The sequence below is a fragment of the Cryptomeria japonica genome, chromosome 1 (genome assembly GCF_030272615.1).
Source record: "Cryptomeria japonica chromosome 1, Sugi_1.0, whole genome shotgun sequence".
In the NCBI taxonomy this organism is placed as follows: Eukaryota; Viridiplantae; Streptophyta; class Pinopsida; order Cupressales; family Cupressaceae; genus Cryptomeria; species Cryptomeria japonica.
The window spans coordinates 244197323-244215625 of NC_081405.1; positions in this window are offsets into that span (position 1 = coordinate 244197323).

The following is an 18303-nucleotide window of genomic DNA, read 5'->3' on the forward strand; positions in this document are numbered from 1 at the left end:
AGAAAGTCTTTCTGATAGAGTCACCTTCTTTATTTGGTGCATCAGGTACTGGGGTAACATAAATTAGGACCTCCCGACAACCTGATGTCATTGCTATGAATACATCACCTCGTCAGTTATTGGCAAGAGTTCCACCGATAACCCCATCGGGTATCGGGATAACATTTTTTCCTCATTGCCGATAGTGTATGTTATCCCGATGACTCCGTCTTCTTGTCACACCATCGGTGTAACCCCCCCCCCCAATGGGTTTCCACTTAGTCGCACTTTTTTTGGCTGCTCATGCTTTTGAAAACAATGTTGGCATGAGTTACTCCGATCAACACACCATCCTCCTTGGGTGATCTCATCGGGGTAACTTATGTCGATAAGGAGAATTTTGCATTTTTTTACAAAAGAAGCCCTTTTCCATGGATGCAAATTTTAAGAACCATACTAAAAGGTGGCTTCACCCATACCACTGACATCTTTGAACATGTTTACAAACCATCTCTATGCTGATCCTTGAAAAGTACTTCTGCAATGAAACTAACTGTCAAGATGAGGATTGCCAGAATGCCATAGTACTCAACATTCCCTTGAATATACCCAAGTGATGCTTTTTCATGAAGATACTACAGCATATCACCTATACATACAATCCAACAGTAAATGCTCTTATGATGAAACTAAAAGCGTCCATATATAGCACAAAAATATTTGCTAACAGGATGAACCTAACAGTAATGTAGCTTTGTGAAGGCATTTGTGCCAAGCGACCAATATCATGGCAAACACATTTGACATCAACCGCTATCTCAAAATACTATCACATTGGAGATATCATCACTGTAGCTGTTTACTATTGATGATATCTCTATCTTTGTTCGATAAGTACACGACTAGAATGGGAAAACACCAAAAATGGCAAGACATTATGGTATTGGAAGTTCAAGATGCTGGTGAAGGTTTGCGTCATTTCTGTTCAAGGGATATTCATTGGATGCCAATTTGTGTCGAAAATGATTCAACAACATACCTCGGTGCAGCAGTTCCACTTGGTAGATTGGATGCATTCATCAGAGGGGAATCATTGTGCGAAGGTGTTGAAACCCAATTCCTCTGAAAGCGACACAGTGAACACAATAGTGTTGTGCACAACACGCATACAACAAAGATGTACAACCAGTTCGTAGACATATTCTTTCCTATTCTTTGTCTACGTTTAATGACATTACGACTATTGTTGATAATAAGAGAGTTGTTTTTTAAGGTATTGGTGTTCATATGGACCAGAAGACAATAGGAAAAAGTCATCGAATAAGAAGCGTGCCCAGACATATCAGGAAAAAAGAGGTAGTACATGGCACTTCATTGTTAAGGTGTTATATGGTAGGCCAGATGTGGCCATCTTGATATTGAAGCAACCGTTGCATGTAGACAAGAATGGTGAAGCTTGTCATGGCGTGGATGATACCAGCAATGAGTTGCACTCTCAATTTGTACCAAACCTTTCTGATGAATGCAAAGCATATATAGAGAGGTTGTTGCTGATGGATGTGAGCGTTGATGCTATTCTGGACATACATCTTGATGATCCCATTTTTCATGACATGTTGAAGAAGAGAGATTCATTCATCACACGCAAGGATGTTATGAACGCAGCGACGAGGGTCCATTCTATTTGGTCACGAAAGCATGTGCACAATGCCACTAGCATCTTAGAATGAAAAAAACAAGATGAGGCAATTTTATTTTATTTTCCAGCAGCCACAAGGTGTCGACAGACCTTTCATTATGGGAATACAAACATCTTGGATGTTTGACATGATGGTTTGATTCTCGCATAACTCAATCATCTCAATGGATTCGACATTTGCAACAAACTAATACAGAGTAAGTCTCTTCAAACTTAACCTATTTTCATGCAGCCCATTTGATTTGTGGATGGTCATGATCTTCCTGTTTGTTGTTTAAAACAATATCAATTGTATTTGTGTCTTGTATTTGATGAGCATCAATTGGGGGTGCATGTTGAATGGGTTGTGACATCGAGGATATCCAGATGTGGTTGATGTAGTTGAAGAGATCAGGAAAGGAAAAGAGGCCCGATTGGAGGATCAATGCATTTATCACGGATGATGCGAGTGCAGAGATTCAAGCGATAGAGTAAGTGCAAGAGCAAAATGTTTGTCTACATGAAATCAAACATTATGATATGCTGGTCTATATTTTATTTCAAATGAGAAGGCTCCCGGCTCAATTAAACATTTTGTTCCTAACAAGAGTGTTTTTGAATGTCGTGTCATACTTTGTATTTGGCACATGCGTCGAGCATGGTTGAAGAATGTGTACAAGTATGCAACAAAGGAAAGAGCAATGGACATTTTTCACCGTCTAGGGGCAATAATGATGGCAATGCATGAAAATGAAGAGAGCACTGTGGAGGAGCTGCACACTTTCTTTGCCAAATTTAGTGATCAGCCACGTTTTCTAGAGTACTTCTATAGGACATGGTGTCAAGGAGAAGGCCGTATCAGTGAGTTGGACATTACATTTGACTTGGCTTTATGACTTGTTTCCCATTTTGGTTGTCGTTTGGTAGTTGACATCCTACTCCTATTTTTAATTTCTTTTTTTCAATTTTTTTTTTGGCTAGCTATGTGGGTGAAAAGCTAAAGGAATTTTGCTCATGCTAACTAGGACATAAATAATGCCATCGAATCATATTGTGGAAAATTGAAGTCGCTGCTCCTAAGAGATGATAAAAATACATGTTCGAGGAGGATGGACAATCTGTATTTTATACTTGTGTATGAAGTGGAACCATTCTACTAGCATAAGCGAGAATTACAACATTTTGGATTTATCAAAAACTAAAGGTTGACACATTTGCAAACTAGTATGGAGAGGGAAAAGGAAATTCTTGATGTCGATTGTGTTCCAGACGACACTACTCTTGGTTGCTCCTGGGTGAAAAGTCAGTCCACGTGCAACTGGTATGTGGTTAGGAAATTTGGGGATCACTTCTACATTTGTGAAAGTCCATGGATTTTGCGAGGAAACATGTGCAAGCATGCGTTGAAGGTTGTTGCAATGATGAACAATTTATTCCATGATTCACGTGTTCCGGGTAAGTGGATGTTCGTGAATGTTGATCTTTGCTAACTTAAAAGATGTGTACTTCACTCTAAGATCTTGTTTCATACATATCCTATTCCTATGTCGACTCCAACATCTGCTAATACTAATAAAAACCCAACACCTGAACCTATCGTCGATAGCATTTCTAATGCACATACAAATTTAGAGGATATGGACACCATAATATGGAACAAAGCAAATAAAAAGTTAAACATGTTGTCGCAAACAATGTCAGCTTCAACCGATAAACTAATGGCATTTGTAGGTTGTCTGGATAGGTTAATGGCTAATCTTTAGAATGTCGGTGCCATGTCATTTGATTTTAGTCCCTCTAGCGATCCAACCAATACAACCACCAAACTTATGCGGCCTTGGTTCAGTGCAAGTCGGGTCCATCGTGGCAATCAGCGGCAACACAGGCAGAGTACTATGAGTGAGATCTGTCATGATGTTCAACAGCCTCTCATCTTTGAGTTCCCCTTTGAAACTTCTAGGAGGAGAACGGGAAAGAGGCAATTGGACCAAGCACCGGAACCACATGTCCTTGCCACTGCATTGGTTGTGTCTGATACAGGTTGGTACTCTAGTGTCACCTATAAGTAGTTTCTAAACATGTGAATATTGCATGCATTTATTTAGTCATCATGTCTTGTAGTTGGTGAAAGTGATCCACACTTATGTGTGACAGTGTTTGGCACCCCCTCAACACCTAATCATAGGAGTCATCGTCGGCAATTGGCTTTTGATGGTCTTTTATGTGGACAGGGATCACATAATGATCCTCCTTGATACTAATTTTGGTATTATTTGTTCAGATTAAGCTTTTTGTTAGTAACTATGTCATATATGTGCTTGATGTTTAGCCATTCTTCATTCAACCTATTGTGTAATATGGAACAACTTTGTTTATTGTAGTTGCGTTGTAATGTTTACTATTACTATCCCTAACCATCTTTTATAATGTATCTTTGTATGTAGGTCCATTGTTTTTCGTCATTTTTATCACTAAATGGCTTTCACATACACATCGGGCGATAGGCGTAGGTTTTATGCAACTTAATTTTCAATATTATGCTTTTATGTCTTCAATTTATTGAATTCTCTAGTTAAATAATTAATACTCTTATGGTGTGATTATGTCTTGCATTTTTTTAGTGTTTAACACTCTTATGTCTTATATTTATTGAATGCTATAGTTATATTACTAACACTCTTATCGTATGTATCTGCAGACTACTACAGAGGTTGGCAGAGAACGACGAGGAGTTTGCCTTATTTCAGCGCTGCTCGGATATCCTTGTTGTGGATATTATTTGAACGGTAACTCCCAGACAGGCCGATGAGTGGACCATTCAAATGGGAAGACATTCTACCGAGGACAATATGTACACTGTCCACATAGAAGATATGATGTTGTTCGCCAGATTGTCAACTCCGGTGACGGTCACTTTGTATAGGCAACTATGGCCAGTGTATTTCACCCTTACATATTGGCCAATCACTCTCCCTCGGATTCACATAAGGTGTTCTTACAGACCCCATTGGAGACGTGGATGGTCCCTGGTGCCGTACTACAATGACAATATTGAGGATGTCACGACATTCTTTCCATGGAACCTCCTTATTATGGACTACACCTACATTTTCACGGGTTATGGTAGTCCTTGGCCAACACCGAGGTTTGTCAGGATACAAAGTAAATTCCCAACGTAGAGGAGGTCCTCTCATTAAAATTGTATAACTGCTCATGTATGACTATGCTCTTTTTATAAAACAGTTCATTTCTATGGTTACATAGCTAATATTTGTAGGTCGTTTATCTCAATTGTTTACGATTTATATGTTTGTGTCGGTTATGTTTACAATTTATATGTTTGTCTCTATACACTTTATATGTCTACAAACCAATACACTTTATATGTTAATTTAAATCTAATAAATATAATCCTTTCTCTAAATATGTCATAGCATTAAGTCTACTCTAAAAGGAATAGCATTGATTTCTGTAATAATGCAATTTTGATATGCAATGAAATTAAGATGTGAGATATGGAATGCAGATAATCTAATAAATATAATCCTTTCTCTAAACATGTCATATCATTAAGTCTACTCTAAAAGGAATAGCATTGATTTCTATAATAATGCAATTTTGATATTCAATGAAATTAAGATGTGAGATATGGAATGTAGATGTGTAAATTGTGAACACTTGGATTGAAGACAATTTTCTCTCCTTCATGATGATGCAAGTATGTCAATGTTTCATGTAAGATAGATCAACAAGATTAATTAAAGAGGTTAGGTTTTAGAAATGCATTATTGTTACAATATAAACAATCCATTACATGTCATCAAAGGGAATGGAGCAAGATAATTGAAGACAACACTAGACTATGTGTATAACACTAGCAGATAGTATAAAATAATTTCATAAGTGATCGACAAGGAAACTTTAAAATTGAACATAAATTAAATATAGAACAAATTATCGACAAAGTTGTCAAACATGGTAAATACAGTCTGCGAATCAGCAAAATCGACTAACATGGTGTGTTAGCCTATTTCGTCGTTTCGTGGGGCAAAAGGAAATGGCGGTGAAGCAGTCCGCGAATCAGCGAAATCGACTAAGACATTGTGTTAGTCGATTTCTCTGATTCGCGGACTGTCTTTACCATGTCCTTTTACCCTGTGAAATGACGAAATAGGCTGACACGTCGTGTTAGTCTATTTTTCTGTTTTGCGGGCCAAAAGGAAATGGCGGCTTGATAGTCCATGAATCAGCAAAATAGAATAACACACCCTGTTAGTCTATTTGGCCATGTCGCTGGCCAAAAGGAAAGGATGAAGCTATTTTGGCTCCGAAATGATTTCCATTGACTAACCTATCACTAACACAATGTACGAAAGGTCTTTTGGAGCCAGGAATCGACTAACACGATGTGTTAGTCGATTTCGCCATTTCGCATGGCAAAATGAAATGGTGGCCAGCCAGTCCTCGTATCGGTGAAATAGACTAACATGTTGTGTTAGTCGATTTCACTGATTCGAGGACCGGCTGGCCGACATTTCCTTGGCCACGTGAAATGGCAAAATTGAGTAACACGTCATGTTAGTCAATTTTGTTGATTCACGGACTATCGTGTTAGTCATTTTCATCGTTTCAGGAGCCAAAAGGAAATGGCGGCCAGTAAGTCCGCGAATCAGTGAAATCATATAACACGACCTCTTAGTCGATTTCGCTAATCTGCGGAATGTGTGGCTGCCATTTCCTTTTTCGCTTGTGAAACGACAAAATAGACAAACATGCCATGTTAGTCATTTTCGCTGATTCGTTGACTGGCAGGCCACCATTTCCTTTACGCTCGCAAAACGGTGAAATCGACTAACACGACGCGTTAGTCTATTTCGTCGTGAGACGAAGACGTGGAATTGGCGGGCAGCCAGTCCGCGAATTAGCAAAAATGACTAACAAATCTCACATACATATGGAGTGTTACTTTGAATTTTAGTTTATTTGTTTACAAAATACAAGTATAACTAACTTGCATGTTATACTCCACCTTATTCATGTGGTAAATCTTAAATAGTTAAATTCTCATTGATCTATATTTAATATTTATGAAGAAGAATACTCATTGAGCTATCTTATGTACTTGTGATTCAGTTTATCCATCATTTATAAATAAGCATTTTTCAGTCTTCAATAAGCAACTATTATAAGCAGGTGGAAGCTAAGAAAAATTGCCATCATACAATTACTGGTTCTTTTAAATCCGCTATATAAAAACCTTTAACCTACAGATTTAGGTTTCAGGTATAGATTCACCCACCTTGGTTCGCCAAGACTGATTCGGAAGTCATTAAGAGAAGTGCAAAAACTATTCATCATACAAGACGTGTAGAAAAACCACATATAACCATTCAGAATGCATGAAAAAGTGTACAAGAAACCAATCATTAACCATTTCAGCTATTTAAGTGAAGTCAATCACATTTATTGAAAATAACCATTCATGAAGCATACAAAGTATTTTTTTAAATGAAAGAATATGTCTGATTACAAACAATTTGCACCACTGCTGATGTTTTATTCAACAGGAGTAAGAAATATACATCTAGAAAAAATTTGTAACAGTACAAGCCTCTTATGGAGGCAGAGGTTGAGTATTTAAATGACTTTTGTTTCCCCTAGTGGTCAGAGTAAGGGGAGGCACATCATTCCCATCATCTTCATCGGTTACAGAGGCAGACACCTCCTCGTACCTCTATTTCCAGTACTGAGCGCATTTCGCACAAACATCTAGCATGCCCTGCATCTGGTCACTTATGATTTTGCTGCTTTTAGAGCACGCCTCATGCACTACCTCCTGTCTCTCATTTGCCATCTACAATCTACGCACTTCCAAATCAAGGTCTATATTCTTATCATCCAAGTCCATGACCTTGTTATTGAGTTCAGTGCATATCCTTTTCACTTAAGTGAATCTCCATTCAAGATTAGAAACAATCCCCTTTAGCCTTTCATTTTCAGTGTGGGTCATTTTGACCTTCTGTGTTAGAAGTTCTACACACATGGTGTCAAACTTCATTTTGTCCATCCCATCGTTCCAGTCTACAAAGGGTGGTGGTGGTTGTCTTACAAGCTTCCCTAAACCGCCATCGGAGGTGAGAACATCGGGTGTCCAATTCGCCTTTGAATTCAGAGCAGGCATTCCATTATGCAGAATATTTGTTTCGACAACCTTTCTTTTTCCTGTCCGTTCTCTTCCCATTTCCATCCCTGCAAACAATGCCAAAAAAGAAGTATCGGTAGACAAGTAGGCAAGACAACATGAAAAATGCAGGAAACAATAGCTTATGCCAACACGAAACAAACAGGTATCTGTTGCATTTTTTGCATGAATAACATTATTTACAATACAAAAGTTAATGTGTTCACTAAAGTTGACATGTTCACTAAACTGGGCACTTGGGTGGCAGGTTACCTGCCAATTGGGAATCCATGTTTTGGGAAGATAACTCCATCACTCCTTGTCCTACATCCAATTTATTACACATCTGCCATGAAACTATAACAGAAGTCTCGTGTATTTTAATTGATTTTTTTTTTGTTAATTCATTTCAGATTTAGTGTTCAAAAACAAACAATAACAATGGTATATTGAACCGTCGTAGGCTACAGTGGAAAGAACACATGGTTCACAATCTCAATCAACCATTTCATTTGATCTGTATACGTAAAATAGTTGTAGGAACCCTATTGCTACGCAATAACAAAACCTATGCATATGCAATATGTAAGAGACCTTGAACAAAACTTGAACAATAAATGACTATCATTGACTTTATTGTACCATCCACTATCATTATTAAAAATGTTCAGCACCAAAGACAGGTTTCTGAAGTTATTAAAGGGTATTTGATGGTGCAGGATCACCATGAAAAAGTCCAACAAATGAAGCCTTTACAGTTATGTTGCTTAAAATAGCAGGAAAGGTTGAAAATAAAGTACAATTCATTTAAAACATAAACAATAATTGAGAGGGTTTAAAATATGGTAAGGTAAAAGCCATCTCAATATAACATCTCCAAATCCCATCAAAATAGTCTATCAAAAATGATCTTCCACCATAGTATCTCGCTCTATATATTAGGAAAGAGGAACAACAACTATGATCGAAAAATATTATCGCCTCCGCTATTTGGATTGCGCAATGAAGTTGACAGCATCGTAAAATGCTTTACGCTTATTCTCATTCTTATGCAACTCGGGAGGGATGATGCCAAGTGATCGTAGCCTTTGACTTACCCATTTGATCACAAAGCCACGTTTAACATCCTCTTTTTGTGGCTGGACACTTTCGTCAACTTTATCCTGCCACATACAAACAACATCATATGAGTGTTGCCTATTTCATTCTATTGGAATAAGATAAATGATGGAATGAGAAGACGGAGGAAGGGATCTTATCATCTTCAAAACTTACCGCGGGTGGGGAACAGAGCATATCTTCAATAGGCCACACCACCCACGAGTTTAGGGAATCTGATAAGACATCAGCGAAAGGACCTAGGCAAGGCAGGTGGGCATTTGCATCAAATACTTTGACAATGTGAACTTTAGCACAATGTTGTCGGACTAGAATAGTATGACATATTAAACCCTTCCCCAGGCCATCAACAACGCCTTCCCCAACCACTGCCCCATCCAGTAGTAGGTGGACTTCAACTCCAACAACAACAACGTGAGCATCTTCATTGGCGCACTCTTCTTTGTCTTCCATGGTTGCCTGCACCAGTAACAAGTGGACGTGATCGCTTAAATACAATTCTTTATACCTGTCCATCAAACATAGGTAAATCAATTCATGGCAATGCAATACAATAATACCAAAATAGCGGTCTCTCCTAGCGTATTGCCCCCATCGGAGACACGACCTGTATTTGTACATCCATCATCATTTCCCCCAGACTATTTTTCAATGCTTTCTTCTATCGGATTATGCTGCAAAATGTGACACATTGTACAAGAGTGTAAGTACACATTAAACCCATATGCCTACAAACACTACTGGACCAAGGCTGATGAATTTTACATGACTAAGGCAATAATAGGAACACAGAGAATGGACACAAACCACAACATCATAAAAATGCTCTCTAGTATAACACTGCCTCTCACCACCTGTTATCCAAATAAGAGCCTAATACCTGTTCATCTCTGCTCTTATCCTCCAATGTGTGACCCAATTAAGTAGACTCCTCTACAAGCTTCTCACCACTGCATGCACTCAAATTTCCATTCAGTGTCTCCTTTAGCTTCTCCCTGGAAATAGACTTCTGACGTTTCTTGTCCAATACCGTGACTGACTACATACAAAAAGAGTTACTCTATAGTATAACACACCATGTGATGATATAGTACTACATGTCATGCACAATGGCACCACACATTACCTGTTCATCTTTGCACCTATCCTCCAACCTCTACCCCAGTTCAGGAGACTGCTCTGCAATCATCTTGCCACTGCATGCACTCAGTTTTTCAATTGTCATCTCCTTCACCTTCTTCCTCCTAACAAACGTCTGAGATTTTGGACTTGGTTTTTGGGGAACACTACACACCGTGTCATTAGGAAATCACATTGATTGTTCTTTGATCATATCACCCATAATCTACCCCAACTCAAGAGACTAATCCACAATCTTCTTGCCACTACATGCACCCAATTTTTCATTTGATGTCTCCTTCAGCTTCTTCGACGAAACAGACTTATACCTAACGGATGATCGAGGTTTTTGACTTAATTTTTTGGGCACACTGTGTTTTGTGTCATCCAATACCACGGGACAGTCCATGCTCCCTCCATAGACCCCATCAAAATCAACCTACAATGACATGGATGAAATAGTCAATATACTACACAGAGGAGTGCAAAGCATACCATGCAATGAAAACACACATATGGACAAGCCAACAAATAGTCACCTTCGATGACAAACGTGTTGCCTCAACTGAAGTCAGACTTGTTTTTTCTGTGACATTCTTCTTGTCTTGCTTGCTTGATGAATCACATGCAGGATCATTGATTGGCACGTTTGTTTCAGGATGTGAAGTCTGCCTTATTTTTTCCATAGCATTCTTCTTTTTTTGCTTCCTCGACAAAATAGGTGCACCCTCATTTGTTTAAGGATTTGAATTCGGCCTTCTTTTTTCTACAACATTCTTCTTTTTTTGCTTCCCCAATGAAATAGATGCAGCCTCATTCACTGGCACGTTTATTTCATGATTAGCCTTCGATGCCAAAACCTCCTCGCCATGGCCTGTGCTGTCACTTAAAATCTAGGCACCAAGATAGGATATCTCAATAAGTAATTCTTTAGATGTTTAAAGGAATTTAGTAAACTGCAAAATAATACGATCACTAAAAATTACCTATTGCAATATTCTTTCTTTCCAATAACTCTAAAACCTCCTTCCTTCTTGCCTCCCTAACTGGATTGTTGTCGTACACTTGCATTGCTTCCTTTATCTCTTGCTTCCCTTCGGTAGGAAGCTCATAACGTGTTTTCTTGCCATATTTCATGCACACCCGATCGGCAACACATTTTTTTTGCATACTGTGTCGTACACCCATTTGGTATTCGATATTAGACTCCCTCTTTTTCAAGTGCATCAGTGATTTATTTGTATGATCCACGATGCGTTGTCCACTACCACATGGTTGATGACTACATCATGCGATCCCCAATAATGGAAGTTGATGTTCTCTGTCTCTATGCATATTAAGCCTCCCCAGATCCCAAAACTAATGGCCTGCATTTTGGGAACAATAACGAAAGAGACAAAAGTAGTGCAACCTGCCATTAATATGTTCTCTTTTGTGATCGGCCTGTTGCTGCACACAGCCAACAAAGACAAAGAGTCACATTCAATTTTGCACTAATCAAGCATTATAAAGATAATCCAATATATAATGACTAATAGTGGACCTCCTTGTTACTCGCCCCTCCTCCTTATTCATGTTCGTGAGCTCTGACAGAACCACGTTGTCATTTAGTCTTTTGCTCTATGCTCACCTTGTGCTCGCTACGAACATCCCCTTTTTCACTCTCACCACTTGGAGCATCAGTATAATCGCCCTCACCTATATTTCCAATGGCCTCATCTTCCTCACCAGCACAACCACTATCATAATGTTGTTCAATAAAATAGCACACATCATCGATGCTTTTTACGCCCATGTATACATCTACATTTCCACTTATAAATCCCAACTTCCAGCAACCATGCCATGCAATGATAAATAATTACTAGTGTGGTTGTGCAGTCACCGAGAAGCCAACTTGAAAATGGGTTCAAAATTGGAGACCTAACTCGTGACTCATTCAAATTTTAATCCCCAACTAGTCCCTGATGTGAAGGCCCATCTCCTGACTCTTTCAGATTTGGATCCCCAACTAGTCCCAGATATGAAAGCCCAACTCTTGACTCTTTCAGATTTTAATCCTCAACTAATACTGGATGTGAAAGTCCAACTCCCGAATCTTTCAGATGTGAATCCCCAACTTGTCGTGCATCTGAAAGCCCAACTCTTGACTCTTTCAAATTTGAATCCTCAACTAGTCCTGGATGTGAAAGCCCAGCTCCTGAATCTTTCAAATTGGAATCTCCAACTGGTCGCGTATTTGATAGCCCAACTCCTGACTCTTTCAGATTTGAATCCTCAACTACTCCCAGATGTGAAAGCCCAACTCCTAAATCTTTCAGATATGAATGCCAAACTGGTCCCGCATATGAAAGCCCAACTCTCTTCTGGGTATACAAATTGGTTCTCCAGTCACAATGCAATTGACATGATTGAACTGAAACAAAGAAAAATGCAATTCATATTCTTCACACTATCAATAATACCACACATTCACCACAAATGACATAGCCAACACACGACCGGTTATTCCCACATTGCAATACAAAGTCAGCATGTTGTTGTGTTATGTACAACCCAGCTAACAGTTTAGCCATAAACTATCCATGACATTCCATTATAGAACGTATTTCATTGCAATTGCAACGAAATAATGACTATGATCCATCGCTAATGCTATTAAAAAGGCTTCTTGTGTTCTCCACATCTAAAATACAACACAAAAAATAGACTTTTTAAAGGATTGATAAAAAAAGGATGCAAAACACGCTTACACATTGCCTGCATCTATTGTGGCTCCAAATAAACCTTTCCTATAGCATGTTAGCGATAGGTTAGTCAATCGCAGCTACTAATTACAAAATGGATGGTGTAAAACGAGTGTGCAACAATTAAGATGGTCAATCTATGTCAGAGAATACGCAGGGACTCATTATCATTAACAAAGTCTTTGATGATAATTAATGGGTACAGAGACCTCCAATTCATTATTCCAAAGACACATGTCTTTTGAAATGAGTACTATTCTAAAGCTTCCATCTCTTTGTTGATATGGGAATATTATTATTTATTAAAAACGTAGTCTTAAGATACAAAAAGAAAAGAAAAACACTGTGAAGGATAGACACGTGAGGAGTTTGTCATGCCAACCGGAGACATCTGAAACAGAAGCCCAAATAACATTTCAAATCGGAGTTGGATCATCAAACACATGTACTTCTCAAACATCACGAACATCAATAATCTAGATATGCAAATACACTGGGATGAACATAAACACTCTCATGCAAATCAACAAAATATATAAAAATTTATAACACATAGTTCGCTAGAATTGGGATTTCTAGTTCATATATTCAACACTGGTTTCATGACTCGAAGATCCATAAATAACAATCATACTTCATTCAGGTTGGAAAATAATATCTTATTGTCTAATATGGTGCATCTATAGCATATAAACTAGGGCATCAACCAATTACATTGTTCATTTTCATCATTATCAAATTCAGTAAAAGTAAGGACATTAATATTACATGATCAAGAACTGAAATTTATACATACATTTGTATCGCATAAAAAAATTATATACAACATACTATATATATATATATATATATATATATATATATATATATATATATATATATATATATATATATATATATATATATATATATATATATATATATATATATATATATATATATATATATATATATATATATATATATATATATATATATATATATAACAAGCCCCTTTTAAAAAGTTGCACAAGCGCAAAGATTATTAATAAGGGGACATTACAATGCAAGTAGTATTAACGAAGGGAGAGAGAGAAACAACTTGGGAACGTCTGGACCTTTGCCGAGGAACTTCTCAATAGTCCTTGAAAATCAACAACCTGCATGGATAACTAATGTTAGTGGTAGTATACATTGGGAAGTAAATGCATTTGAAAAGACATAAAAGGAACCTACATGTTCATATATGAAAATGCAGTTTAACATTCAATATAAACTACCACTAAGTAATTTATATCACCTAAATTATATGTGTAAATTTTCCATAGTGCCAGAGCTGTGCCACAACTGTCTATATCAGCCACCTATTTTTGTACTGTTGTTATGCGCTCAAGGATAGACGCCTCTATTCCAACTCGAAATCAACACTATGTTTCGACTAACATGTAGCTTAGTCACACGTTTTACACTATATTTTACATTCAATGGCTACAATTGAATAACATGTCACTAACATGCAATAGCATTTGTCTATTCTTGAGCCTTGTTATTGACTAACTCCAACTCCAATTGTAAATTGCATCGCGTGTTAGGATTTGGCTTTACCATTGTTAGCTGCATCAAATCACAAACCATACATGAACAATAGTCCGAGAGGTTGTGTCTATTCAGGCTCCAAAATAGACAAATTGTACAGACTAACAGTGTCATGCTAGATAAAAGTAGCCATCAAATGTAAAATCTACGATTAAAAACCTGCCACAAACATAGGGTGTTAGTCCCCCCATACTGTTTTTTGCAGCCACAATAGAGGCGTCCCGCTGCGAGAGTAACTTGAGTTTCGTGCTAGTATTTTCTCTAACAAACGTACCAAGTTTTGCAGCCCACGACCTCTTCTTCTTGCCAGGATACCATCCGAACACGATTCCTTCATTCACGAGCTTTTAATGTGTGTGTTATGCACAATAAACCAACGGCAACCACGAAGCATGCTGCAGCCATCCTCCGACATGTCCACATAATTTTGTGTGGGCCCCGAGGAGTGAAACCAAGAACTTGACAACAACTCCACATCACATACCATGGGTCTGAGTGCCATGACAAGTTGGCATGGTATGCATCTCTTGGAAATGTATGTCGATGCATGTTGTTGATACGATAGGTCTGTTGTCAAGCCACAATACACATAGTCTCCCACGTATATTTGCATATATGTTTATTCTGTAGTTTTTGAGTGAGATTAGGTGCTTCCAACTTGTGTCAGACATGTCTATTTTGGCTTCAAAATGAGATTGTACCAACGACATGAATCGACATACATGAGACGTGTCTATTCTGGCTCCAAAAAGGACCTATCATACCAATGACATGCATCAACATACATGTCCGAGAATAAATATATATGCAAATACAAGTGGCAGACACCTAATAGCTACATGAAAGAGAAAGTGAGGTAAAATGTTATGTTTCAAATTGAGCTTCTTTTACGTGGTCTTGACCTCATTTACATGCTAAGGTTTGCCTTTTGATGCAAACAGACTCCTCAAAATCAGGTTGTTGACTAGTTGATGCAACCATTCCTTGACTGTGCGTGACCTACTCTTGTTTAGGAGTTGATCTATTGTTTAATGACAATTAGGAATTGATTTGATGTATGTTTGATGATAGCAAACATGGCACCTTTTTAATCTGCCTAACGTGGAAAAAGTAAGACTAATGTGCGAACGAAAAACATTATTGTTGAAGGGCTCCTTGTTGAAGCAATCTGCATTTATTCTGGCTCGTTATTGAAGGGTGATTTATGGGACTGCAGTTTTCTATGTCATGCTGCAACTTGGGGTATGTTGAAATCCACCTCTATAACTCATATTTTCCTGTTTTGGTTTGGATTTTGTTTAAAATCATCAAGGTTTGCATTTTTTGTTTGTGTTTCTTGTTTGCCTCTATATGTAGCCAGAATAGCTTCAGCCTATGTCGAATATTTGCCTATTTTGGAGCCAAAATAGATGCATACCGTCGCATTAGGGTTAGAGACCACTAGGGTTAGGTTTTTTTTTTTTTAATCTAATGAGCACCTAAGAATAATGGAAACAAAGCATAATATTTTCATAGTTTCTTTTATCTATGTTTTATTATGTCATTTTCCTCTTTATTGCAGAGGACATGTTTGTGTGTGTGTGTGTGTGTATTGCTTTATATTGACATATATATACTAGCACACACCAAACTGCAAACAAACAATGCAAACCCTGAAGGTTTTCAACAAAATCCCAAAAATCAGCCCTCAACAATGACTCGTCAACAATCAAGCCTTCAAAAATTGGACGCCCTTCAACAATGAGCCAAAATATATGCAAGCTGCCAAACCCATATATATATATATATATATATATGAAGCAATATACACACACGTCGACGGTTGTTTTTGTTTTTTTGGCTTCTTCTAACCTAACGCCGCTAACCCTGACCCACCTTCTAACAGTGAGGCGACTTGTTACCCTAATGCAACTAACCCCAACACGAATACCTAATGCACATTCTAACCCAATCCCACCATCCAATTCAAAATCTATAATCACAAAGATAAAAGGTCGACCCACTACCAGACGGCTACTACCATGGCTTTTTGGAGCCAGCAAACACACGTCCCATGCGGTATCTAACCCTAACGCGATGATTAGACAAGTAAATTTTCTCCCTATTCTGCCTCCAAAACAAGAAAAATTTCCCACTACATATAAAGAAAAACAAGAAAATTTTCCCACTACATATAAAGCAAAACAAGAAAATTTTCTCACTACATATAAAGCAAAATAAGAAACGAAAACAAAGAATGCAAACCCAGAATATACAAGTCCATCATTTTTAATAAAATCTAAACACAAAAAGAAAAAACACAACTTGTAGAGGTCGATTTCCATACCTCACACGAGCATTTCATCTTTAACAGCTCTGCTCACTATGGAAAACCGACACATATAACTATGGAAATATACTTACCTTTAAAATCTCTTAGATCTTCTTCACTTCGCCAAACCACAAACAGGGAACCTTGGTATCCTGACACGACCATGCTGCAAAATGATGCCTACTTTTCACAGATAGAATACAAAATGACACAGCAAATAAAAAAAAAATATTGAATGTCTTAGGGTTTCAAATTACCGCAGCCGCCTAAGCCTCCACCTAAATTGTTGTACTCTTGACACCTCCTGAGGGTACTCACAACCACCTCTGCGATACAAAAATGATATAAAAAATTACAATCGAAAACACAAGGTTGATGAAGGAATCATAAAACTATTGTTATCTGTTAGGGTTTGAATTTACCGATGCCACCTTACCCTACACAACAATCTTGAATCGTACCCCCTCCATGTGCGCTACGATACCTCCTCCCTGCATATGAAAAAACCCACGTGTTGTTAACAAGTGATAACAATATACCCAGACAACTCACATTATGCATGCGGTCAGCTTTTGTCCTCCCCTTCGGAGCCACAAATATTTTGACAATGCATACCTATAACTACAATTGAAGTGCAACTCCTTCGCTCAGTGATTCAACCGCGGACATTGTCATGCCATGATTGACATGAATTTACACCGTTGAATATTTTGTTTTGCCTCCACCACTGCGTTCTGCATGCAACTCCCAAATGAAATATATTTTCAATTTTCGCAAAATCGAGTTTTCATTCAAAATTTCAAAAAAAAAAAATTTGAAAACTGTGCCCATAACACTGACCGCCAATGTAAGTTGACTCGTGGATGCAATAAAGAAGGTTACCCAAAAAATGTAAGCCACGTGGCCATTCAAAAAAAATAAAATCAAAACTGGCGGTCACCAAAAATGTAAACCGCCTGGCCGGCGGTATGTTAAGCGCCTCGCCCAATGTAACTGTCACATCACGGTGACAATGACCGGGAAAATGTTAACCGCGAGAAAGTTTTCCATCAAACGCAAACCAGCAACATCATCCACATCATCACCATCACAAATACCTCCATGCCATCTGTGGGTCCCAGGAACATCGCTCTCATGGACTTGTCGTACTTGAATGGTATGCCTTCAACATCATATAGAGGCGTGCCATTTTGGAGCCAGAATAGCTACAGCCTAGGAAATATAGGGGGGATGTCTTGCATTAACATATAGTTTAATTTGATGATGAACATTTTGCACTAAAAAAAACTAATGTTATGATGATGGTGGTGGCGGGAACATCATGCATTAAAAAAAAAAAAATTAATAAATGTTTTGTATTGTAAAATAATCCTCGATGATGATGAAATAATGATGTAAGAGTAATTTTTGATAATGATGATGTAAGAGTAATTTTTTAAAAAGCTTTTTTAGATGATGATAGATGGTCTTTTTCTTGGGCGTTGTTTATGGGGCTGATAGAATGCACCAGACTCATAGTGTATTTATAAGACTTATAAATACTTAATAGGACTAATAAAATGCATCAGCTCTATAGTGTATTTATAAGTTGTTG